Consider the following 27,269-nt stretch of genomic DNA (forward strand, 5'->3'; position numbering starts at 1 on the left):
GAGGCAAATGCTCTACGCCATCGCTGCATTCACAGCGAGAATTCACAGCGGGCCATTCAAATCTATCAGAAGTGATTGCGTACAACTGTTTGAAGAAAAAGTGATTGAGAATTGGGCATTCTTAGACACTGATAAAGGTTCCCATCTGCTGAGTACATACATCATCAGTAACATTTTTTTAACATACATTTCAATAAACAACACACTGATGCCAAGTACCAAAACAGTGTACAAAAGTTGTAATTCCGTATCGGAGTATAATGTATGGTAGGGAACGGAAGAACAGCTTCTTGATAAACAATGATAAAAGCATTTTATGGCGGTATAACAAACAATTAATTTTACAAATTTTGAGACGTGGGATGGGTGGGTGAATCAAAGAAGATCGGAATCAAACCATATATGCCTAAATACCTTACAGAGTCTGAAAAATTAATACGAGAGCAAGAACGATTTTTATCTTCAAAATATGTCTACAAAATTAGTATCAGCAGATTAAAATCATCACTGGATCTCCCCTCATTGGTCCTTCGCTGCAAGATATCATGACTATGCCTCTTTCACAAGATATTACATCATATCGCGCATCGGCGCCAATCTTTTCTTCACCCATCAGTACGTTCATCTCGACGCTTATTCAATAGCTTAAGTGTACAGCGTCTGCACGGATCAACATCTGCTTTTAATAAATCATTTCTACCAATTGCAATACGGGAATGGAGTGAATTGCCAGATCCTACTGTCATGGAAAGTGACCCTGCCAAATTCAAAGACTGGTTACTGTCTAAGCCTACTGTTTGCTAGTAATTAAGGCATGAAAATTTTGTTCTCAATGAACCTGGATACCATATATAGAGTGGCAACAAAGTAGGGGCTTCTAACTGTGCAGAAAGTAAAGCCAGCACAGGTGGTCATTCCAGAGAAGGGGCTAAGATACTGTCTCTCTCTCTTTGGGCACATCGCACTATAATGTCAGAATCTCCATTTGCTTTAATTGTGGGCATTTGGCATGTTAAGCACATTTTTACTCCAGCAGGCTGTTGGTACAGAAGCTGAATAACCACGTGCAGTACGTACATCCTCTCACACTTTGGGCAGTAATTCATTCGATCACGTTCCGCGCAGTTGCAGCGCGCGCCAGTATAGTGAGCGTTTAAAGCGGACAACTGGGCTAGTAAGAGATCTTCAGATTCAATGCACATGGTAACTAGGTCTAAAGACAAGGACAGAAGAAAGAAAGACGGACACCGCGAAAGCTAAGCATCAACTGCCGATGTTGACGTCTAGGGTTCGTGGTGCGCATCTTTCTTTCTTCTGTCCTTGTCTCTGTCCTTGTCTCTCTTTCTTTCTTCTGTCCTTGTCTCTAGGAACCAAGGACCAGTTTCTTCTTGGTTGGCACTGACTATATTTCCAGCTGTCACATTTCACCGAGCCCATTGAGATAAATATTATTAAAGCAATGCCAGAACATGACAAGCCCAAATAAAAGATTCTTATTTTCTTTGGAAGACAAGAAACGACCGCAGGCTACAGCTAGCTCACCTGGAGCTAAGCTTGAATTATTATTATTATTATTATCTCTAGCGCTAATTACCATGTGCATTGAGTCCGAAGTATAGTGAGCGTATCTAAAAAACTGGGCTGAAGTGCAGCTTACACTTTGTCGTCGAAGCAAGGTCAGTCATGGCGAGAGGCAACAGCAGTATATAGTTACCGGTGGCGCGTGCTGACCGGGCCCGGCCATAAGGACTGCTCATTCGGCTGAAGAGGCGGCTCTCGCCCCGGATCGCGCTCAGGACCCGCTATTCCGCTAAAACGTCTGATGCGTCCAGCGCTGGACAGCAGTACGCTGGAAACGAGTGACAATTCACAGCAAGCGGTCACCAGCCCGGCCCGCCCGGAATGCCCACCCGCTGCGGCGATTTCGCCCGCTTCAAGATACCTCTAGATGCCGGCTGGGGAGCAGCACAGCAGTCCACGGGTTGCTGACGATGAGCACCGGTCGAGAAAAGCCAATAAGCACGTTGCACGAACGCAGAAATACGCACCAAGTCGCACCGGTGTCTCAACCACGTCTGTCGAGGCTGGCGAGGTTCGAATGAGCGCCGTCCAACGGTTTTTTTTCTTCGCTTGAGCAACGGTTCCTTCTGCGCGGCTGACGGCAGAAACAAACCTGCCCGAAGTTCCTAAAAGCGTCAAAGAACTTTTTCCTCCCCTTTTTCAAGTAAACTGCTCCGTAATGTCTTTGATACAAAACCCCAAAGGTTTTTGTTGTGAGCTAGCAGACGAGCAAAAATCGAAAATAGGCGCGAATGCGCGCTCCGAGCCCGGGGATAGGACGACGAGACGACGCATGCGCACTAGCAGCCCAGCAGCCGGCGCAGCCGGCGTCTGGCGCGCCTGCATGCCAGCTGACGTGCGCTGTCGTCTGCTCCTGCGTTCGCCTGGAAACTGCGGAGAAAGACTTTTAACAAGCGTTTGAACCTTATTTCTTCACAGATCCCGGCCCAGATTTTCTCCCGGCCCAGGTTTTATTTTCTAGCGTATAGCAATGAAATTTGGCACACTTATTGAGATGTCCACTGAATGCTTAAATGCAAAATTTCACTGAAATAACTTAAGTAGTTCTGACATTATAAATCTTTATCCGCTTCACTGCCACACCAAACTTGCAGAAAGCGTATAGCGTAACGACAAAACATGATAGGAGTCTGCATACACTCTTGGGTTTTACCAAAAGGAGTGGTTAAGGCAGTGACATTCTCCAAATATCTGCAGCAGCCTGATATTTTTTTTTTCGATACAGAAATTAATGTTATACCCACGCTTGCATAATGCATTCATTATCGTCACGTCAAATTACTGACAGAGTGAAAAAAAATTAGAAATTTATTCAGAAATATACGAATATCATTGCATAGAGAATTTATCAGAAATACAATGCAACAAACGGAATGAAAATCCCTGTTGCCATTGTCATGCTACGCTTTCTGCAAGCAGGGCAGTCGTCGTTGTTGTTAGTGACTTTGATAATTAATAAAATAACAATGCAAGGAAAAGATGTGGCTAGCCGCGGCATCTGCCATCGGAACCTGAAGCACCTGAGCTGCGACTAGCGCGGAATAAAAGGACAGGGAGAGGGAAAGAAGGGGGGGGGAGATACAGTAAGGAAGGATAGTTGTAGGGGGTAATGTACACTATGTGCAAATACAGAATATGGAAATAAATGTGGGATGCTGCGCCGCGCATGACAGGAGCACTCGTTGGACGGACGTGCAAATTGCGTGTTGGGGGGGGGGGGGGGGGGGGGGCGGTCGCGGCCCACGCGATGTCCGGCACAGATTGGTTGCTCTCTGCGCCGGGCGCTCAATGTAAATATCGGGCAGTCACGTCGAAAACACTCAATAAGAAAACTGGCGCTGAAGTCGTACAAGCAGTTCATATCCATCAAAATGCCCCGGGGCTGTAATGTTTAGTGTCTTGGGCTGTGGGGGCCTTCCTGTATCTCCGTATTTCGTTCATTCAGCCCTTTCTTTTTCTGGCGGTCCCTTTCTGTTGACAGAGCGAGCACTCGTGCTCCGTCGCCGACACCGTGGGCTGAGTGAGCCCATGACGCTTCGTTCTAAACCGTTTCCACAGCGACGAAGCTTAGTTACAAATGTCCCTGAATAGCGCAGCGCCGGCTGGACAAATGTCCGTCGTAATGTGACAACACGGCGGCGCCTCCACCACTGTCGCGAAAACGGAACTTTACCCCCTGTGGCTCAGTGGTTAAGGTGCTCGGCTACTGAGCCGGAGCAGTCGGGTTCGAACCCGACCCCGGCGGCTGCGTTTTTATGGAGGAAAAACGCTAAGGCGCCCGTGTGCTGTGCGATGTCAGTGCACGTTAAAGATCCCCAGGTGGTCGAAATTATTCCGGAGCCCTCCACTGCGGCACCTCCTTCTTCCTTCCTTCTCTCCGTCCCTCCTTTATCCCTTCCCTTGCGGCGCAGGTGTTCCCCAATATGAGAGACCGATACTGCACCGTTTCCTTTCCACAAAAAAAACAATTTTCAGTTGCCCCCCCCCCCCCCCCCCCCCCCCCCCTGCTACTGGCGAAACAACGCGCGGGCTTACACTGCCGCTCTCATTTATTAGCAACGGATCAAATGCCAATCCTTTTCCTTGCCAGGGGCTCCGGAACTTTTTTTTTTTAGTGGGAAGGGGGGGGGGGGGGGAAGACTTCGAGCCTATTTTCTTATTTATTTAATGCTCATTTACACGAGAAATTTTATATTTTTATCATTATTTATTTTTCAATGCTCAAAGGTTGATGTAAACTGTCACGTTGGGGTGGCGACACTCCAGCACTCAGGAAGACAACTAAGATACTTCCAAAGGAAACTGTTCAAGGGGCTGACTCGCGCCCACTAAGAGCCGAATGGCCCGGTGACGACCTTAGCCACAAGTGCGTTCGGCAGTCATCGAAGTGAATGCCTGCAGGTCTTGGCCGCGCTCAATTTAAAGCTGGCAAGGAACAGCAGTATATAGTTACCGGTGACGCGTGTTGACCGGGCCCGGCCACAAGGACTGCTCATTCGGCTGAAGAGGCGGCTCTCGCTCCGGATCGCGCTCAGGACCCGCTATTCCGCTAAAACTTCTGATGCGTCCAGCGCTGGACAGCAGTACGCTGGAAACGAGTGACAATTCACAGCAAGCGGTCACCAGCCCGGCCCGCCCGGAATGCCCACCCGCTGCGGCGATTTCGCCCGCTTCAAGATACCTCTAGATGCCGGCTGGGGAGCAGCACAGCAGTCCACGGGTTGCTGACGATGAGCACCGGTCGAGAAAAGCCAATAAGCACGTTGCACGAACGCAGAAATACGCACCAAGTCGCAGCGGTGTCTCGACCACGTCTGTCGAGGCTGGCGAGGTTCGAATGAGCGCCGTCCAACGGTTTTTTTTCTTCGCTTGAGCAACGGTTCCTTCTGCGCCGCTGACGGCAGAAACAAACCTGCCCGAAGTCGGCCTAAAAGCGTCAAAGAACTTTTCCCCCCCTTTTTTTTTCAAGTAAACTGCTCCGTAATGTCTTTGATACAAAACCCCAAAAGTTTTTGTTGTGAGCTAGCAGACAAGCAAAAATCGAAAATCGGCGCGAATGCGCGCTCCGAGCCCGGGGATAGGACGACGAGACGACGCATGCGCACTAGCAGCCCAGCAGCCGGCGCAGCCGGCGTCTGGCGCGCCTGCACGCCTGCATGCCAGCTGACGTGCGCTGTCGTCTGCTCCTGCGTTCGCCTGGAAACTGCGGAGAAAGACTTTTAACAAGCGTTTGAACCTTATTTCTTCACAGATCCCGGCCCAGATTTTCTCCCGGCCCAGGTTTTATTTTCTAGCGTATAGCAATGAAATTTGGCACACTTATTGAGATGTCCACTGAATGCTTAAATGCAAATTTCACTGAAATAACTTAAGTAGTTCTGGCATTATAAATGTTTATATGCTTCATTGCTACACCAAACTTGCAGAAAGCGTATAGCGTAACGACAAAACATGATAGGAGTCTGCATACACTCTTGGGTTTTACCAAAAGGAGTGGTTAAGGCAGTGACATTCGCCAAATATCTGCAGCAGCCTGATATTTTTTTTTTCGATACAGAAATTAATGTTATACCCACGCTTGCATAATGCATTCATTATCGTCACGTCAAATTACTGACAGAGTGAAAACAATTAGAAATTTATTCAGAAATATACGAACATCATTGCATAGAGAATTTATCAAAAATACAATGCAACAAACGGAATGAAAATCCCTGTAGCTATTGTCATGCTACGCTTTCTGCAAGCAGGGCAGTCGTCGTTGTTGTTAGTGACTTTAATAATTAATAAAATAACAATGGAAGGAAAAGATGTGGATAGCCGCGGCATCTGCCATCGGAACCTGAAGCACCTGAGCTGCGACTAGCGCGGAATAAAAGGACAGGGAGAGGGAAAGAAGGGGGGGGGGGATACACTAAGGAAGGATAGTTGTAGGGGGTAATGTACACTATGTGCAAATACAGAATATGGAAATAAATGTGGGATGCTGCGCCGCGCATGACAGGAGCACTCGTTGGACGGACGTGCAAATTGCGTGTTGGGGGGGAGGGGGGGGGGGCGGTCGCGGCCCACGCGATGTCCGGCACAGATTGGTTGCCGTCTGCGCCGGGCGCTCAATGTAAATATCGGGCAGTCACGTCAAAAACACTCAATAAGAAAACTGGCGCTGAAGTCGTACAACCAGTTCATATCCATCAAAATGCCCCAGGGCTGTAATGTTTAGTGTCTTGGGCTGTGGGGGCCTTCTTACATCTCCGTATTTCGTTCATTCAGCACTCGTGCTCCGTCGCCGACACCGTGGGCTGAGTGAGCCCACGACGCTTCGCTCTAAACCGTTTCCACAGCGACGAAGCTTAGTTACAAATGTCCCTGAATAGCGCAGCGCCGCCTGGACAAATGTCCGTCGTAATGTGACAACACGGCGGCGCCTCCCCCGCTGTCGCGAAAACGGAACTTTACCCCCTGTGGCTCAGTGGTTAAGGTGCTCGGCTACTGATCCGGAGTGCGCGGGTTCGAACCAGGCCGCGGCGGCTGCGTTTTTATAGAGGAAAAACGCTAAGGCGCCCGTGTGCTGTGCGATGTCAGTGCACGTTAAAGATCCCCAGGTGGTCGAAATTATTCCGGAGCCCTCCACTACGGCACCTATTCTTCCTTTCTTCTTTCACTCCCTCCTTTATGCCTTCCCTTACGGCGCGGTTCAGGCGTCCAACGATATATGAGACAGATACTGCGCCATTTCCTTTCCCCAAAAACCAATTTTCAGTTAGTTTGTGTTCCTCGGAACTGCGCCACAGCGCGTTCAGTTGCTTAAGCGGTATTCACATGGGCGATGGAGTCCCTGCAGTGAGCTACAGTATTCTAGGACAATGTAGTGAGGTCGACCGCGCACAAGTCACACTTTCGAGAGGCCGAAGCTTCCGGTTTTGCTGCGGCGGCCGCCGCATCGCCCGCCATTCGTTCGGCCCGTGGTTCGGCAAACACGCCCAGCCCCCTCTCCAGTGGCATGCATAGGGCGGCCCGCTGCCGTCTTTCCTCTCTCTGGGCTTCTTTTCTCTCTCATCTCCCTCCCTTTCGCGCAGCTACCCAACACCAGGGGTCTTTCAAGCTTTTCCACCTCCGGCCGCTTAGCTTTTTCCCGCCGAACCTGGCCGGCCGGTGACGTCGCAAATCCTCCTCTCCACATCCATCCGCGCCGAAGAGCGCGCTGCCCTGACAGTCGCTGCGCCATCTAGGGAAAACATACGTCGGGACCAGCATCCCCCACCCACCCTCATAGCAACAACCATCACCACCATCGCATCGGTCGGGGAGGAGGCAAGGTCAAGGGGAGGGCACGGAACCCAGTTCACTTGCAGACCATCTGGAAGTGAACTGGGTTCGGTGCCCTCCCCTTGACCTTGCCTCCTCCCTGACCCCGCCTCCCCTATACTATCCCTATACACACCCCTCCCTCTGCACAGTGCCGTTGAGGTGCCTCTCAATGAGCCAGTTATAGCGCTGTGCTATCCCCTTCCTCCCCCTCCCCCCAAGCGACCATTGTGTGTGTGTGTGTGTGGTGTGTGTGTGTGTGTGTGTGTGTGTGTGTGTGTGTGTGTGTGTGTGTGTGTGTGTGTGTGTGTGTGTGTGTGTGTGTGTGTGTGTGTGTGTGTGTGTGCGCGCGCGCGCGAACATATAATTTTTATAGGTGGAAACTGCCCTGTGCTACTGGCGAAACAACGCGCGGGCTTACACTGGCGCTCTCATTTATTAGCGACGGATCGTTGCCAGGGGCTCCGGAACTTTTTTTTTTTGTGGGAAGGAAGGGGGAGCAAGACTTCGAGCTTATTTTGTTATTTATTTAATGCTCACTTACATGATAAATTTTATATTTTTATCATTATTTATTTTCCAGTGTTCGAAGGTTGATGTAAACTGTCACGTTGGGGTGGCGACACTCCAGCAGTCAGGAAGACAACTAAGAGACTTCCAAAGGAAACTGTTCAAGGGGCTGACGATCGCGCCCACTAAGAGCCGAATGGCCCGGTGACGACGCTAGCCACAAGTGCGTTCGGCAGTCATCGGAGTGAATGCCTGCAGGTCTTGGCCGCGCTCAATTTAAAGCTGGCAAGGAACCTTCTATAGGTAAAGAACCGAAGGCAACTACAACAATCTGGAAAAATGTGGAAGCATTTGCACGTGGCCGCGGTCAAATGGAGATAAGTCTGGTCACATCTCGCATTACAGCACAAAATGACAAAGCCGCGTGCCGGCGGGTTTGAGTGCAAACGACGCAAACATTCACGGCAATATAAAACGAATTCAAATGGGAAGCTTTGTGCACGAGGAGTGATCAATTGCATTTAAAGAGTTTTCTGTTCATCATGATCATGTACATGGGTCAGACAGTCGACTTCTGTTGGGACATATGACTGGTTTACGTTACTCATATACGAAATGCGTTACAAATAACTGTCGACGAAGCCAAGTAGCTGAGCCCCACTGTGCTTTGCATTAAAAGATTCCTAGAACTGATCTGTTTCAATTGTCAGAAATATGATCCAAGTGCAAGCAATTGGAGACTGGGGGGGGGGGGGGGGGGCGGTGCCCTCTCTGGAAAAATGTTGGGGGGTGCTAGTGTCCCTGCTCGTCGCTGATGGCGACACGGTCCTCGATTTGTCTTCCGCACGCATGTTCCGTTCGAGACACGCGACGATCCAATACTGGCGCGTAGAATCTCGCGCAACAAAGGAGTGCTACTTCGGGAACTGCCGCACACGAAGACGGCCCGACAAGCACAAGGCGCGCTGAGCGTCATGCAACAGGGACCAGTGGACGTTAGAAGCAGCGGCCATCGTATTTTAATGTTTTGCGCGTTTCCTTTTCATAGCAGCCACGTGATTCCGAAGGGAGAGTTGCGGTGAAACCAGCTTTCCGGTGACACCAAACTTGCCGCGAGCGGCAGTCCAAGAGCACAGCTATCGCGCTTGAAAAAATAGGCCATTTTTTCGGGGAGATTTCGGCTACTTTTTGCTACCTACAGCCACACAAAACATTTTTTAAAGCCACTCCTTGGCGGTTTTCGGAGTGTCATTAAAAAGAGCTCACTGATAGCAAATGTGATGTTTGGCGATGAACTTCGAGCGGCCGGTACCACCGCGGCTAGACGCCGGCGTGCTGTCGCCGTGTTGGATTACATGCGGCGAAGAGGCGGCTTTCGCCGCCAATACAACCTTAAAAAACAGTTGGTAACACTGGGCCACTGCTTGCGGTTTCTTGAATTGCTCCGCTGGCCAATCACAACAGTAAACGAAATCATCTTTTTAATGTTTGACTATATTAAACAAGCTATGCATCAAAATTCTAGAGCTTGTATTTTTTTTCTTTTGTGGCTAGCTTCTTGTTTAGGAAACGAGAAAAGTTATAACAATCGGCTACCTTTTTTTTTTTGTTGTGGAGGAATTATGTGCGGCGGCCCAGAATATTCCCAGTAAAATGCCGAAAAAAAAACAGATTTGCATTTGCAATCAAGCCGTTATTTATTCAATGGCGGGGAAGACGACGAATTATTGTTAAGATTCTACGCTAATTTCTGTCCCTTTCGTCAAAACATACATCTGGAGGACGGGGAGAAATCGCCCGGGCAGTGGTAACCTGGGATCGGGTTACGGTGCGTGTTTCTGTGCGAGATGCGGCTGCAGCCTTGTATTCCAGAAAGGTCACATCTGGACGGCTGCGAGCAGTTTTATCACTGCACTACGTGACGCGGGCAGTTTTTGTCACCGTGTTCCCCCTAGCCGAGCAAATGCGGAGGGCGGAAAGTCATAGTTTCTTGCTAGTAACTAGAGGGAAAGCTGGCGGCGCTGGACCTCAGCCACCATGGGCGCGCAAAGCATCATGGGGCGATGAGCTACTTGGTGCGGAACAGCAGGTTTTTTTTTTTTTTCAGGAACACAGAGTGGCGTTACTGAGATGTCCCACTCCGTATCCACGGCGCGCTCCACGCGCAGACGACTTCGGCGTAAAAATAGTGCGCAAAAGCCATAGTAGCGAAAACGCAACAGCACACGACGCCAATAAAAGGTTTTTGATTTCCGAAATATTGTAGAAAAACTTTTTAAAATGTTGAAGCGAAAAATTTTTTCAGAAACATGTCTCTTTTTAAAAGTGCGCCTGTTAAGCACGAAATATTGGCTTTTGTGGTCTGCAATGCTTTGCCAATAGGAGAGCAAAGCCATCGCTTACTTTAAGCAAACTTTGCATTTACACGCTTTTCTGCTCGTGTGTTGCAATTTAGAAACAGGATATTGAATGATAGGACATTCTTGATTATCGAACAATGTTTTTTTTTTTTTCATTATTCTTGGCCAAAAGTTGCAGTTCTGCAGTCGGTAGCTCTCCGCCCCATGATGCTTAGAGCGCCCATGGTGGTCTCGAGGAGGCTCCATGCAAACTCCCATTGGCGGGGCGGGGCGCCAGCTTTCCCTCTAGTTAACAGTAAGAAACTCTATGGGCGGAAGTCACACGCGGTAGCGTCCTGATTGGCCCGAGCTGCAGCCCGCACCGAACGCTTACGGCGAGCGGCTGACCACCCTGTGAACATGCCTAGATGGGCTAGATCGGCTGCCGGACGTTCGCCAGTTTCTCGAGCATCGAACCCGCGAATATATCCTCGTCAGACGACCCAGCAAAGCAAAACCATGAGCCAACCAGGCTACGCACAGGTTTTCGCTCACCTACTCGGTTTAACCGCGTTAAAACCCTAGCGCTTTTTTTTCTACCAAGTTTGCGCAGCAGACAGCGCGCGGCTGGAGGTGCCATCGGGGGCAAAAGTAACACCCCCCCCCCCCCCCATCTTCTCTCCAAGTTCCGACCCGTGCCGTTCCGCGTAGGGGCGCCACCTGACAAAGCACTTCTGGTGATGTCGAGGCCGACGCTGTGGGCCCGTTTCGACACCAGAAGTGCTTTGTCAGGTGGCGCCCCTACGCGGAACGGCACGGGTCGGAACTTGGAGAGGGGAGGGGGGGGGGGGGGGATGTTACTTTTGCCCCCGATGGTGGTACATGGAGCGAAGAAGCGTCGCATCCCTCGACGCGAAAGCAAACACGATCAACAAGTGGAGCGAGGAGGTCTCGGAGCGCTGCAGCGCCGTTTAACCTTTCTGCCGAAATCACGATAGTGTCCACTTCAACACCACTGCACTAATATTAGCACGGGGCACAGGTACCTGTGAGGATCTGCGAGCTCGAATACACGAAATCGCGTACCTTTGTGATGCCAGCTCGGCGGTATTCGACACCTTTCCCTCAGGGAGGAAGGCGACATTTCATGCTAGATGAAGCGAACTTTCACGATATGTCCGTGCCAGGCACATAGCCAGAAACTTTTTTTCGGGAGGGGGCCGAGGTGGCCGGGCCCATGCCTAAAAAGAACACTGCTTGGGGGGGGGGGGGGAGCGCAATTCCCCCCCCCCCCCCCCCCCCCCCTTGCGTACGTTCCGTGCCATGGCGGCCACGTTGGCGGCGGCAGGCGCAAGCAGTCAAACCTGAAAAGAAGGCTCGCGCCAGGCGTCGAGTGTGCGCCGTCGAGCGAAAATCGCTGGCCTGCCACCGCAAAATGGCACACCACGTATTCCGGCCTAGGGCCCTGTTTTTATGGAGGAAAAACGCTAAGGCGCCCGTGTGCTGTGCGATGTCAGTGCGCGCTAAAGATCCCCATGTGGTCGAAATTATGCCGGAGCCCTCCACTACGGCACCTATTCTTCCTTTCTTCTCTCACTCCCTCCTTTATCCCTTCCCTTACGGCGCGGTTCAGGTGTCCAACGATATATGAGACAGATACTGCGCCATTTCCTTTCCCCAAAAAACCAATTATTATTATTATTATCACCTCTTCAATAAATTTAAGCTGACATGCAAACTTTTACAGCCTCTCTTCGAGGTTTCCCTCGAGAACATCTAGTCTTACTGTTACGGCTGAGTCCCCGTTTCATGCCCAGTCCAAATACGAAAGCTCATCTTCCCGGCATGCCTCCAATGGTGGATGGATTAGTGCGGAGCCGCCTGCTAGGTAATACTGAGAAACTCTATGCCTTAAAATACGCTGTAGCTGCTTGTCAGCATATTGCAGAACTCCAGATAGCTTTCTGTCACGTCGTCTGATATATACAGGCGCCAACAAAATTGTTTTCAGAATCCACGAAAAAGCCGAAATTCCTCCCTGCCAAAGGGTGCGGCCAGGAATTGGGGGAAACATTTTACTTAAAGTTCGTGGCTGCACGCTAGGACCAGCAAATAATTACACTTTTTTTTTTAAGTTGCGCGTTTCGAAAACTTTGGCGGGCACCCGCAGATACCTGGGGGCAGCGTTGCTACTGCGTGTTGAATGGCTCGGAGAAAACCTATAATCACGGCTATACCAATGGCTTCTTTATGCTCAAATTTCACACAGAAGTGCCATTCAGCGGAAATTTGTCTGATGCTACGTTTGGCCCAGGTTGAGTGCCTGGATCGGTGAGAATTAATCACAAGTTCGGCTCGTATGCGACGATGCAGGAAAGTAGGCGGTTTTGCAAACGCTGTAGCGGCAGCACAAGCTCTCGTCGGCGGCAGAAAGGCGAAAGCAGAAGAACCTGAGACTCGAGCTTTTCGGGGGCGAGAGATGGTGCTCGCAACACAGCGGCTGCGAAACCATCGTTTTTGGTCCGGCATAGCCGCATACGATGTGGACAGGCAAGTACTAAACGTGGTATAAAACAAAAACTGTGCGAAATCTGCGCGCAGATAAGCCAGCGGTTTAGCCGGAGGAATTTTTCTCGGAATATCTGGGAATAGCGCAACAGGACTTGCTTGCCCAGTATCCAGATACAGCTCTAGAACGAAGCGGCAAATGCTCCTCGAAGGAGGCCCTGCAGCCAAAGCTTTCGACCGATTCTCACGACATCACATGCCAACGTGACATATGAAAGGATTCCATTGGCTGGAGGGCCTCTTTTGAGGGGCACTTCTTCAGTTGTTATCCGACTATAGCAATGTTGGTGACCAGGGGAGTATAGTGGGGATTGGAGTATTTAGGGCAAATGCCCAGAGCAGTGGGGAAGCGGTCCTATGCAGACAATGCTTTGTTTATTTTATTTTTTAAATATTTCTTCTTTGAGAGCGCCCTCTGGATGCATTTCCTCAAAAGGAGGGCGCCAAGCACTGGCACACCGGACATCCTGAGACGATTTCACCGAACCAGGAACGGCTAATGACTCCAACGTCGATCTACGTCACGCGAACCTACGCGCTCTCTGCCCTACGAAGGCTGGACGCTCCCCAGTGGAGACGCCAAGCGCAAGCTCAGTACTTTGTTCCGGCGTTATCTTTCCCAACCCTCCCACCACCCTCTTCAGGCCATCCTTGTCAGCCGATTCATGAATGAATGTCACTCGAACAACTATATCTCCCTCACTCCTTCGCGTCTACGGAAAATACGCCGCAGCGTACGCATAACATCATGGGACTCTGTACGCGTAGACAATCGTTAATCTACATTCAACCCCTCTTCAGCACTGTCTACTCTATCTGCTGTTCTCGCTACTCACACCATTACCACTACTGTAAATGAAGACGACCCGAACCCGGACATACATCTCTTGAATCTGTGGGCTCTTCGTCTCCAGGCGGATCTTGACGCTACTCGTCACCCCGATGACCCTTCGGCTCTTCCTACTCTTCACCGCGCTACCGCACGGGCGCGGCGCTATGCAAAGCGGCTAGGCAGGCAACGCTGGGCTGCATGGTGTGCCCGCCTGTCCTCTACGCAGGGCAATCGACATCTTTGGAGAGTGTTTCACGCCATGGAGCGCCCTTCTCAGGTTGCAGACTACACAGAGAGCATTCGCCTCGCGCTAAATGTGGATGAGGACACATTTGCACAACAAGCGGCCCGTCAGTTTTTTCCGCACCATGACTGCACCGCTACGTCTCCACCTGACTTATCGGTTACAGAGCCATCCGATGGGATTACTCCTGACCTCACCATGGCAGAGCTGCTGGCCTCCATTGAACGTTTAACAACTACCACTACCCCCGGGCACGACGGCATACCTAACTCCTTATTCCGTAACTTGGAAGGGAGGGCTTTGCAAACCCTACTTGATACTTTCAACGAAGTGTGGCACTCTGGCATATTGCCGGGAGACTAGAAGCATTCTATTGTGGTTCCAATACCCAAGTCAGGTCAGCCTCCAGTCTCTCTCTCAGCCCTTCGTCCAATTTCCCTTACGCCTACCATCTGCAAGCTTTATGAAGACATTCTAGCCGCACGCTTGTCGTGATGGCTGGAGTCCCATGACTACTACCCAGATTCCCAAATTGGTTTCCGCCCACAAACTGGAACGGAGGACGGTTGTCGGGCGCGCGGCCACGTCGCATCCGAACGTAGCCAGAAGAAACGGCCAGCGCGTTGTGTGTGTGTGTGTGTGTGTGTGCGTGTGTGCGTGCGTGCGTGCGTGCGTGCGTGCGTGCGTGTGTGTGTGTGTGTGTGTGTGTGTGTGTGTGTGTGTGTGTGTGTGTGTGTGTGTGTGTGTGTGTGTGTGCGCGCGCGCGCGCGCGCGCGCGGCCCGGTCCTGCGTGCCACAGAACCAGCCGTATGCCCTGTCCGAGGTGGCGGCAAGTTGGCGCCAGGGAGACGGCTCGCAGCCGAAAGAGGGATGCTGGGCCCTGCGAGGCACGCCGCCCCGAGCAGGGCGCCATCCGATCTGGCCGCGGTCTGAGCTTGGGAGCGGCGGACGCCTCCGTAACGGCCGCCGGGTTCCGGCAACAAGCCCACATGTTTCCTTCACAATGAGAGAGCGACCAAGAGCTGGCTGGCGAGGCGGGCCCCGATGGGGGAAGAAGAGGCTCGAGAGGACGCGGCCAGCGGGACAAGGGGATAACGGTTTGGGACACCGTGCAGACAGGCCGCATACTGACAGCAAGGCCCTTACCTTCATTTTGAATACTTGTCAATGCATTCGGCACTGCATAATCTGAAATCTTCGTGTGGTCTGGCTTGAATCCGGAGGAGAAGAGAAAAGAGAGGAGGGAGAAAGGAACCTGCCTGACTATGGTCTTGCTACTTAGGCTGCTGACGTGCTTCGCCACTCTCCGCAGAGTCACCTTGTACGAACAGACATAACAAAGGCATGTGATAACGTCCTTCACTCTGCCATTCTTGCCTCCCTTCAAACTCTTGGTCTCCCTCACCGGTTCCTCCTCTCCATTCACGCCTTTTTAGCAAATCGAACCTTTAGCGTGCGTGTCCACGGAAAGCCCTTTGGTAACTTCATCTCCAATAGAGGAGTGCCGCAGGGCTCCGTTCTCGCCCCCACATTATTTAATGTGGCTTTAATTCCTCTTGTTCGAGCCCTAGAGACCATCCCTTCTATCCGCGTGCTTGCATATGCCGATGATATCACCTTGTGGTGCTGTCATCCAGATGCGTCTATTCATCAGTCGGTCCTTCAACACGCGCTGGATGTATTGACATCTCGCCTCAAACCTCTGGGTCTAACACTCTCTCCTACTAAATCATGTTGCATTCGCAGTGGAAATAAAGCCGGCTTACGGAAAGCTCCCCCTTTAAATTTTACGGTACATAACTATCTGATTCCTCAGGTAGAAACTGTCCGTATTCTTGGTCTTCTCCTCCATACATCTGGGACTGGCACCCCGTGGCAGACAGCCACCCGTAAATCGGCTCACGCTACTCTAGGTCTCATTCGTCGCATAGCTATGCGCTCTGGTGGCGCACGTGCTCATACGGCCCGCCAGCTTGTGCGCTCTATCCTTCAGCCACGGATAGTATATCAGGCTCAATTTCAACGTCTCACCCGCAGACAGTGGGACTCCCTTGAAGCTATCAATCGTGAGGCTATGCGCGCCATAACACATCTGCCTCGTTAAACACCCATACCTGTGCTAAAGGAGCTCGCCCAACTTAATACACTCAGTGAACTCATCGACCAACGGGTGGCAAATAGAACTCGCAAACAGTCTCTCCAACTTCATCGTTTAAAGACACTCCCTCCGTGGTCATATTGTCACCTCACAGACAATCGCCCCACTGTTTCCCCGTCGGTATCAGCAGCGTATCTGCCTGAAGGGTGCATATTATACACGGATGCATCTCATTCTGCAGAGAGGGGAGTTACTGTTGTGTATAGTCCATCTCATCCGCATCTCAACTCTCGCGCGACGTATACTGCGGATACGTGCACTCCCCTGGCATTGGAACTTCGAGCCATTTATAATGCCATTGCTTCCCTTCCGCTCGTTCCAACATTCAATACAGTTCATATTTACACCGACTCCCTCGCCGTTCTTAAACAGCTTAAGGCTGTTCGACGCACATTCCATATTTCACAATCAATTCAAGTGCTCTGCGCAAAGTACCCATGTCCTGTGCGCATACACTGGATTCGCGGCCATGCCTAGGATCCACATAACCTTCAAGCGGATGCTATGACTCATATTCATACATTAGACGATCCGCCACCTTCCCCTCTTCCCCCAGATCCGTTCCTGTCCCGCGTTTCCGGTTCCGAAGTTCTGCGCCATCGAACACGCGCTCTAATTCCTCCGTGTTCGCACCCTCTCCCCCGTAGTCTTACTCGGCAGGAGGAGGTATCCGTGCGCCGGATTCGGGCAGGGGCGGCTCTGACACCATCTGTCCGTCATCGGCGGCGTGCCAAAGAACAGCCACTACCTGACAGGTGCCCTCACTGTAGCGCTGCACCGGACATATGTGATGTGCGGCACTTGTTGTGGACGTGCCCAGCGACGGCTGCTATCAGAAAACGGCTCCTCAGGGAGGTGGGCCTGCGGTGGAACCGCGAACGTGACTATGTGAAGTGGACTATGAACAATCATTTCATCGGCAACCTCTGCGACCACCTCAGCGCAACTGGTCTTCACTCCTGCTATTAACTTTCTATCTCTCTATTAACTTTCTATCTCCCGCATTCCTTCCCCCTTTCTCAACTTGTGTCTCATGGCGCACTTCTCGAAAAACAAAAAAAACAACGAGCGGTTCCTTTCACCGATGCCGTGATTTCAGTGAGGTTAGCAGCAAAGATTTAGCCCCAAAAGTGGACTATACGTATGTCTAATGAAGCTAACGCCATTTCATGACCGTAAGCCCTAAGCTAGAACCACGTGCGAAGTCTTCCCGCCTTCATTTACAAGTCCAAAAGTTGAGGCTGACGTGGGTATAGGCGCAGACAGACAGGAGCGCCGACTCTGATGCGCTGCAGTGCATCATTACCAGTAAACGCAAGCCTCTTCCTTTTCTAAGATAACAGTTTCCCTGTGATGAATCGGCCGATGCACAATCAGAAACAAATGGACAAGACAGTTCAATCCCAAACAACAAAACGAGACGATCATATAGCGGTGAGGAGCTCACTAAGAGCGCAGGTAGATTTAACTTTGATGGTGCGATGGCTGTCCTTTGGAAATGTTATTAAACCTGGCTGTTATTTCTGTTCCAGGATCTAATAAATTTTTCTTTAGTGTTCACATTTCTTTTGTTACTTTTTATTACGTACCTCGCAGCCAGCAACACAAAATACATGTTCAATGAAGGAAGCATTCCACTAATCTCGCTTAATGCCGGGTCGTCTGCGCACCACCCGCGTCGTTTTAGGGTCGTCTGCGTGTACCCTTGAACACGGCTCGACAGGGGCACGCAGACGGCATGGCAGACATGAGAAGTGCATACTGTGCAGTGTTAGTACGTGCATACTGTGCAGTGTTAGTACTGCTTACGTGAGAGCAGGCGATGAAATGTTTTGTCGTTGGCTGCAATTAAACCGGCATATGACGAAGGAAAGTTGTTCGCGCAGCCGTTAAGAGACGTTCCACCACCGATGCTGCATCTACCAAGCTATGTTGCGGAAATTTCCTAAATACGCACTGTGCGTGTTGCGCGACGCCTGTCCACATTAATCTGCAGATGTCGGGTGTTAAACCTAATTCATACCTTACCCTTTTTCCCTGATGCAGTGCTAATGCTCACTACAAGGCCATCCATGGAACGCAAGAGAAAAGAGTGAAAGAACAGAGGCGAAACACGTCTGCATGGGGCACTCGCGCAGGTGAGCTGTGTGAAGCAGGCGGCAAACGCGGCAACACAGGTGACGGCGCCATGAAGCAGACAACCGCGATGCAAGCCACGACGCATGCACGCGCTTGCAAAATAAGGGGGAGGAAGCGTCCCCAGTAGGGAGGGAGCCTCCAAGGCGTTGGTATGGACGCTCCCTAGCGAACAGTAGTGCGAACAGCGCCATCTATCAGATGTCCCACCAAGCTCTCCAATCTCCCCGTCATACGGTCCCCTTCCAGCCAGTGGCGTCTGTCGATTCTCACGGCCCTGCTGATGTGACCAAGCAGGGAGTGAAAAGGGGATAGACAATCCGTCAGGGACACACCCCTCTCTCCATAGTGACGCCGCTCCCCGCATTGTCAAGCTAGCAGGGTCGTGAGAACCGGCCGACGCCATTGGCTGCAAATGGGTCGTTCGGCGGGGAGAAGCCGCTTCGTTCTTGAGTTGTCGGCGCTTATGTATATCTTACTGCGAGGTGCATACTGAAGCGGGCCACCAACCTTTATCCGCAGCACCAATAAGCGGTGAGTGTTATAATAAACTGCCCACGAGCACCCTCGGGCCGACTTCCCGGGTGTGTCATCAAAAACGCTGCATCTTCATATCTGCGTTCACCGAACAAGAGACAATCACTAAAGATGACTCTGGATGCACTCGTCTGTATGGAGTATCTTAGAAGAAGCGTGTAGCTCTGTTTTGGAAAAAGACTCGGGGAGGGGGGGGGGGGGGGATCAGACAGACGTACATAGAATGAGTGCAATGACAACCGTTTATTCTTTACCAGGTATCACTGAAACGTTAAAAGTCACTTTTTATTTTTGTCGAACGTTAATACATTGTGCTTATAATGTCCTTTTAATTAATCAATAAACAGTTTTCGTTCCTATGCCTCCTGTCCTTGCCTTATTCGCGCAGTCCTACCTTTTAATGAAATGAACCAACTAGCCCGCAAGAACGCCTACTACAGCTTTCTTCTATCGTTTATGAAATGTTGCACTTAAACACTGGAATAACATTTTCATCAAACATTTAAACAGCATGTATGCAACTTCCGCTCGGCAAGGCCAGAGCGGACAACTCCAATCAACAATTTGCAGAGGCAACGAGAGCGTCACTATACAATACAGCTAATGCATGCAACTCCGACAGAGTAAACTTCGAACGGATGCCAGCTTTTATATAGGAAGGGTGTCTTATAACGAACGGCTAATAATCAGGGTTTTCTGACCAACATTTAGGGCTCGGCATGCTATCTGTGACAAGCACCATTCGATAGATTTATGGCAAGATTCTGCTAGCTGAAAAACAAGATTACTGCACGAACAGTTGGAAAAGCTTTGGTAAGCAATTTGTAATGTTGTTTTATTTAAACAGCATTTAGAACAAAGCATTGTCATAGTGTTTAGTTTGAACTCTAATTAATGTTTGCGATGCAACATATAACGTCAATTGTTAATCTTTAACGTTAACATAATGTTCCAATTAAACCTGTCATGTTTCTGTAAATTGAACAAAAATCTGGCAGCAATATTCTGACGTTCGGCACCAGGGTTACAATGACATTGACCGTGCATACATACCATTTTCGGCAGGAAAAGCGCCGAAAATAACCAAACCATAGTCTGTAACGATTGAGTTCTGCACGCGCTGAACTGTCTTCCTAAAGTGACTGACAGGGAGCTAAAGCAATAATTTTCAGGTGCATCCAACATCGGACAGAATTGCTCCGTCTTGCTTCTATATATACGAAGCGCTTATTTTCTATTCATCTTTAAGCAGCGCGAAACACAAGACGTAGTAGCAGAAAGACGAGACGACACGTAGAAGAAAGACGAGACGACACGAGCGCTCGTGTTTCTCCTACTACGCCCTTTGTTTCGCGCTGCTAATAATTGGTTTTTTGGAGAAAGGAAATGACGCAGTATCTGTCTCATATATCGGCGGACACCTGAACCGCGCCGTAAGGGAAGGGATAAAGGAGGGAGTGAAAGAAGAAAGGAAGAATAGGTGCCGTAGTGGAGGGCTCCGGATTAATTTTGACCACCTGGGGATCTTTAACGTGCACTGGCATCGCACAGCACGCGGGTGCCGCCGCGGTCGGGTTCGAACCCGGGAACTCCGGATCAGTAGTCGAGCGCCCTAACCACTGAGCCACCGCGGCGGGGCTTAAAGATGAATCCATTCCAACTTGCCCAGTTTTCTGTTCCCGTTATTTTCTATTGCTCAGCAAGTGGGCTGCACGCGGGCACTGAGTCTCCAGCATGCCCAGACGCGCCCATGTAACCTCTCACCTATAGGCAGCGGCCCTTTTTCAGAGCCGAGCCAGGAACATCTTAGGTGCCGTTCTTCTGACGCACAGCTTTACTGGCGCTAAAACAATGCCCCTCATATACCAGCAGTTAACATGCGCGACGGTCGACAGCACACCGGGTATCTTATTCTGTCCGGTTTTGGCGCACCGGTAATTATTCGAGTGTTTTTTTTTATTGGGGGGGGGGGGGGAGGGGGCAAGGAAGTCCCCGGGGCACACGCTAGCCCTCATCGTGCATACTCGTAGCACGAGACTCCCCTCAACACTGTGGTTCATTTTTAAACAGGACTTAGGCACGCCTCTTTTTACGGGTTTAAAATGAGCGGAATCAAACCACTTGTAAAGGTTGTTTTTTTTTCTCCCCCTGTGGAATATATCCAACAAGAGTGAATGTCATCGACAGCGGTCAGCAAGTCCGAAAATCGCAAATGACAGCCCGCTCATGGTGTCATCCGCCTTACCGCAGGGTATAAGCAGTCAGACAGTCATCTGCATATCTAAGACACTCAAATTCACGGCTATCTTGTGCCAGAAGCAGACTGGCGCTAGACAGGACCCTATTCTCACGCCCACCTAGTGAACTCCGCTTTCAGATTCACAGAGTTCCAGCAACTCGCTGACGCTCATTCCACACACGGTCTTCAGAAACAGCAAGACACTGTGGAAGAGAGCAGCGCTGTGTCTGTTTTTGACCTGGCCTCGCTGCGTTTTCCACAACAGCGATAAACGTTTCTACGGCGCCCGAGTCACTGCTCAGTAACGCATCGCTCCAGCGAGTAGCCCCTGGGCAGCACTGGCACATACGAATCACCGTTCGCCACTCAGGAGGTGCCGGGCGTCCGCCGAGTGACAGCTGCCACCGTGCGTGGACACACAATGCCGACAGAAGTGCATGTCTGAAATCGCAGGTGCCTTTACTTTCTCGCAGCCAGATAGCCTCTTCGACAGAATAGCCAGAGAAAGAATGTAATTTGCGACTTCATTAAAGGGGTTGGAAAAAATAATACCACTTCAGGACAATCCAAACTGCTGTGCAGCTTTCAACGAAGACGCAACTTCTCATTATTATTAGCGCGTTTTAACGCCCTCTCGGTAAGGGGGATTAGTGAAAAGCGGAACGCCAGTGCGCATATACCCGTGCGCCGGGTATTCTAAAACTCCCCACCTATTCGTTTGTCCTCCGCAGAAGCGGTGTGCCCATAACACAGCTTTCCAAGTTTCGCCAGCGCTGCAGAGAGCGGAAGCGCTCGTGTTGCAATTGTTTTCAAAACTTTACAGGTAGCTCGCGTGCATTACCAAACGTCGCACCTGCCCTCTCGCTAAGCACCGGGCGAGGGACGCCCGCTCGATGCCTTCAGTCGGTGCGCGTCGCAGCCAAGCAGCCGCGCGGCGTCAACGGACGAGAATAGATTTGGCCACGCCGTCTAAAGTGCCGCGCTCACCGCCCACTTGGGAGTAATTCGGTTTACGGGTGTTTAACGTCCCAAAAGCGACTCAGGCTACGTGGGTCGCCGTAGTGGAGGGTTCCGGACTGTTTAAACCACCTGGGGTTCTTTAACATCGCACAGCACACGGGCCTCTAGAATTTCGCCTCCATCGAAATTCGACCGCCGCGGCCGGGATCGAACCCGCGTCCTTCGGGCCAGCAGCCCAACGCCATAACCAACGCGGCGGCTTTGGAGCAATTCGTCCGAAATGTCTTTACCAACGCCGACTGGCTGTCCAGCGCGCTTGGGTGAACAATGATTCGGTCGCCAGCAGCCGCCATTCCCAAGAGGAAGGCGCTCGCATATCACAGTGCCCAGAAAGTCGGCGCTCAGCAATGGGAGTTCGCTTCCCTAACTGAGGATCAGATTACATTCGTTTTTTTTCCCGAGGGCGAAACGGTCGTCCACATTAGAAACTCGGCCGTCCTCGCGCGCATGAAGGCGGCATGGCTGCGGCGACCGCCGCCGCAGCAGACGACCGCCTCCCTCGGCGCGGCCATTGCAGCCATTGTTCGACGCCCGCTACGACGACGGGCCGCGGCGTGATCTCACGCGCGCGAGCGCCCCCTCTCGGGCGAGTCCAATGCACCCCTGGAAGGAGGGGGAGCTAGTCGCCATCGGCGCCTGCTGGCCCCAGAAATACGGCGCCAGACACGGAGCGGCGCGTTTCCGGCGGACGCGCGGACAGCCTCCGGCCTCCCGAAATCGGCATTTTCGTTCGACCGCCCAAAGGAATACTCCCCCCCCACCCCAAACCGGGGCCCGAGTCAAGCGGAGATACGCATTCCAGGCGCGCTCGCGTGCGGGCGGCCCGCCCTCGGCCACTCCGCGCAGCCGCCTCGGGCACGCAACCTCGGCCGGGCGTAAACACTGCGCGCAGAAGACGGGATTTGAAGCGTGGCAGCAGAAAACAATGAAAGCGCCTCTCCCGCGACCACATTGGCAGATCCACTATAGGAAGGGCGCGGTTAATCGCAGACACCGAATGTGTGGCGCTGGTGCAAGCACTCGCCAGCAGGTCCGACCTTTGCCTTGCGCTTATTTTTCTGTTTCCTTTTTCATTGCTTGTTCAGTGATGCTTAACTGAACAGTGCCGCCAGCGGTTCAGTAAGCGCTTCGCAAATTTCCTGCTGCACAATGAGCCCCAATCACACAAATTTGGCCGCAGAAGCGGCCGAAGCGCAGCACCAAGTTAAACATCTTCAGCGCGCGACGGAGGGTCAACACATCCCCCATAAGAAAAGCAAGCAGAAGCAGAAGGGCTATAGCCTACGTGACGCAAGGCGCGCCGCGGACGCCGACCCACTGCGCCTGGCGGTGGCAATGCTCGAAATATCGGCAACAATAAATCAAACGCGCGAGCTCAGTTGACGACACCTCGCTTCTCTTGGAAAGCGTTTAACGCCGCTCGCGAAAGGCGTCCTCCGAGACACGGGTTTCCCGCAAACTCAACCAGTACGGCTGTTTCCAGGACGACACCGTATCCTCCCTGTCTACAGAACTTGTGGAAGACGCCGGTGAGAAGGTCCGACGGTAACCACATCGGCGACCGCTAAAAGCAGACAGCGAGGCACCGCCTTCAAGCCAACTTAGTCGACCGGCGTTAAATTCAAATTAATCTATTTCTGCCTTACAAGAAATGCAGACAGAGGAGCTGCAGAAAAACCCGTGAGACACAGCTTGACAAAACCGCAGCCCCCTTCGTCTTAGCAGCGGTTGAGTTTAATGCAGAGACAATTGCACACTGCAACAACAGATATGAAGGTTTACAAAAAAAAAAAAGACCGCAATAACAATCTAGAGTTTCATCGCCCCGGAGCTATGCGCAAAACTAGACAAATACATAACAATGAAATATTACATTCAATAGATACAGATATAGTACATCATAAAGGTTTTATCCATATCCTGTAGATACAGATAGTACATTGTAAAGGTTTTTGCGATGAGCAACATACAAAGCACGCAAAATGACTAGTTGATAAACTGAACAGCCTCAAAATGACAAGATTGTTACGCGGGGTGATTTTTTTTTAAATTTTACACATTTGTATTGCTGCGTTGTTTGTATGCTTGCTGTTTTTGCGGGTTCGTGCCACGTGAACTAAATAAATAAAACAAATCAAACAAATACCCGCGACTGGGATTCCAACCCGCGGCGGCGCGGACAGATCAGCTTCGCTGGTCACTGCACGAGAGCACTATAGGGCTATATCGCCGCAGCCGATCGCGCCTCGTGTTGAACTGCAACACACTCTCTCGCTGTGCACTGCACATCGTCTTTTTGATTGATACTACTATAAAAATAATATTCGCGCTTTGAGCTATGGAGGTAGAGTGACAGATAGATGTGCACTGCATGCATTGGCGAGGTCAACGGCAGAAGCACGGCACTGGAGCATAGGCCGACGGCGTACATAATAATAATAATTGGTTTTTGGGGAAAGGAAATGGCGCAGTATCTCTCTCATATATCCTTGGACACGTGAACCGCGCCGTTAGGGAAGGGATAAGGGAGGGAGTGAAAGAAGAAAGGAAGAATGAGGTGCCGTAGTGGAGGGCTCCGGAATAATTTCGACCACCTGGGGATCTTTAGCGTGCACTGACATCGCACAGCACACGGGCGCCTTAGCGTTTCGCCTCCATAAAAACGCAGCCGCCGCGGTCGGGTTCGAACCCGGCAACTCCAGATCAGTAGTCGAGCGCCCTAACCACTGAGCCACCGCGGCGGGTAGGAAAAAAGGTTCGCTGATCTAATTTCTGTGCTAATTTCTGATTTCACTTCTGTGCTTTATCGCTTCTAGCTTGTATTCAAGCAGAGGAACACTGGGGATCACTGATTGCGCATGATATCACGCTTGCATGTGCTTTGTGTTATGAATAATAATAATTGTTTTTTGTGGAAAAGAAATGGCGCAGTATCTGTCTCGTATATCGGCGGACACCTGAACCGCGCCGTAAGGGAAGGGATAAGGGAGGGATCGAGTGAAAGAAGGAAGAGAGAGGTGCCGTAATGGAGGGCTCCTGAATAATCTCGAGTACTTGGGGATCTTTAACGTGCACTGACATCGCCAGCACACGGGCGCCTTAGCGTCTCGCCTCCATCGAAACGCAGCCGCCGCGGTCGGGTTCGAACCCGAGAACTCTGGATCAGTAGTCGAGCGCTCTAACCACTGAGCCACCGCGGCGGGTCTTTGTGTAATGAAGAGTTTGTAATCAGTAGGTCTAGAACAGATACATTCGGAACCAAAATATTGTTAAATTCTCTAAGAATTATCCCCATATTGATATCGATATTAAAATAATGGTCAGCAATTAGAGTGTAATTACTGTCGGCAATAAAAGACGATAAGCGGTCAGAATTCTATAAGCTTTACATCTCCACTAGGAGAACAACAGCAGACGTGCCGTCGCGGTGGCTCAGTGGTTACGGCGCTCGGCTGCTGACCCGAAAGACGCGAGTTCGACCCCGGCCGCGGCGGTCCAATTTCGATGGAGGCGAAATTATAGTGGCCCGTGTATTGTGCGATGTCAGTGCTCGTTAGAGAACCCCAGGTGGTCGAAATTATTCCGGAGCCCATCGACTACGGCGTCCCTCATAGCCTGAGTCGTTTAGGGACGTTAAACCCCCGTGGATAGACCATAAACCCATAGCAGACGGAAAGCACGAACTTGCGAGTGCAGACTGATACAAATTCAAAGTCACCGGTAATTTGACTATACAAGTGCAACATGTCGCATTCATATCTTCAAACACAAGCAAAGGAACTCCGCGGAATCCGGTGCGGTGTAATGTTTTGTACAACCAGTTTAAAAAAAAAAATGGCTGGCGGTTTAGCATTGCCAACCGTTAAATATTGAGTGAAAGCACAGTTTTTTGCGGGTGGACACCATCGGCACGAACCTGAAAGCCCGACTGAGGTGTCCACTGACCCGGGGAGCCTGTTATGCACGTTTTAAACTCCCATCGCCAATGCCAGTTCAGCCAACGTACGCCGGTGCCGCGTTTCTGCAGCGATGCTGTCAACGCCAACGGGTATCTATTGCTCCCCTGCCGCATTTCTGCCACAGCTTTGTGCACGCCAACGCATGCAACGCACATCTCTCTGTCCCTATACCGCCACATAGCTGAAAGCGCGAATATTAGTTTGACAGTAGTGTTTAGTTGATGAAAAAGATGTGAAATTCACAGCGCGAGAGTGTTGCAGTTTAAGGTATGAGGCCATTTTTCCGAAGCATTTTTTTTAATAACGGATAAAAACAGAAAATAAGGCGTCTGCCTGAAGAAGGGCATTGTTTTATCCCAATCAAAATGTCAAAACAGATCACTTGTTTTATTTTTAAAATGTAGTAAATACGCATCTGACGTCAGCAATCATAACTTTAATTTAGTTCGTCGAAAGTCAAATTGCTTTTGCATTTATACATATAGAGACGAGGCAGGAGCTGTGCTATGAACCACGATAAATGCGATACCATCAGTACTCGTTGCATAATAGTTAAATTACAAAAAAAACAAATGTTTCTGAATAGGCACCTGTTGAGAAAAAATGCAGCAGTAAGAAAACAAACTGCACAATTTTTTTTCTCGGTTCATTGCACAGCTAGATGCATAAGAAATAAGTGCACAAAGTTTCCATGAAAATTTTCGTACAGGGATAAAGCTAGGATTGCTCGCGCGAGGAGGACTGGCAAAAAAGTGAGTTTCGAGAGAATGCCATAAACCAATGTCCCGGTGGCTTAAAGTCTACCACATTTGGAGCCCAGCCCCTCTATAGTCTTGCTTTCCCGTGATTTTGCTCGCGTGGGAGCTTAAGTTCTTTGTGTGTGCGTTTTTCGCGCCATCAGTACGCCAAAAGAGATTTCCAGATATGCTGCCGGTCCCCTGTCACACAAGCTTTCAGTGTTAGAGTTCCAGGTTAGATCATAATGCGCTTCAAAACGTCTAGCGTACCTCTGTTGCCATTTCTCAAATGACACATGCGATTTTACAAACCCAACTTCAATGCTGGTATCCTGTCATAACTATTCAATATGTTCGGAACGTCTTTGCATTCCTTTTGCGTGCGGTTTAGTCATAAATGCAAACAAAGACGGGCATAGATGGTAACAAAAAGTTACTATAAGTCTAAAGTGAAAAAGAACAAGGAAAATAACAAATGATGCAAAAATTAGGCTTTTATTTGGCTGGAAAACATTTAGTTTCGGTTTCGCAAAACGTGCAAGCGTTTCCAACTTTGGCTGTATCTTTGTAACGGTATTAATTAGAAGCATCGTTTGTGTTC

The 27,269-nt window shown here is 50.5% G+C and overlaps 1 protein-coding gene and 1 non-coding gene across 2 annotated transcripts in view; both read right to left on the bottom strand.

Annotated features, from left to right (window-relative positions):
- Positions 1-27,269, bottom strand: part of LOC144112665 (uncharacterized) — a 132,416-nt gene that overhangs the window by 61,540 nt on the left and 43,607 nt on the right. The gene's annotated exons all lie outside the window — the stretch shown is intronic.
- On the bottom strand, positions 25,101-25,172 carry TRNAS-ACU (transfer RNA serine (anticodon ACU)). Its single transcript has one exon. It is a non-coding gene; the product is annotated as a tRNA-Ser (tRNA).

Source organism: Amblyomma americanum, chromosome 1 (genome assembly GCF_052857255.1).
Source record: "Amblyomma americanum isolate KBUSLIRL-KWMA chromosome 1, ASM5285725v1, whole genome shotgun sequence".
Lineage (NCBI taxonomy): Eukaryota > Metazoa > Arthropoda > Arachnida > Ixodida > Ixodidae > Amblyomma > Amblyomma americanum.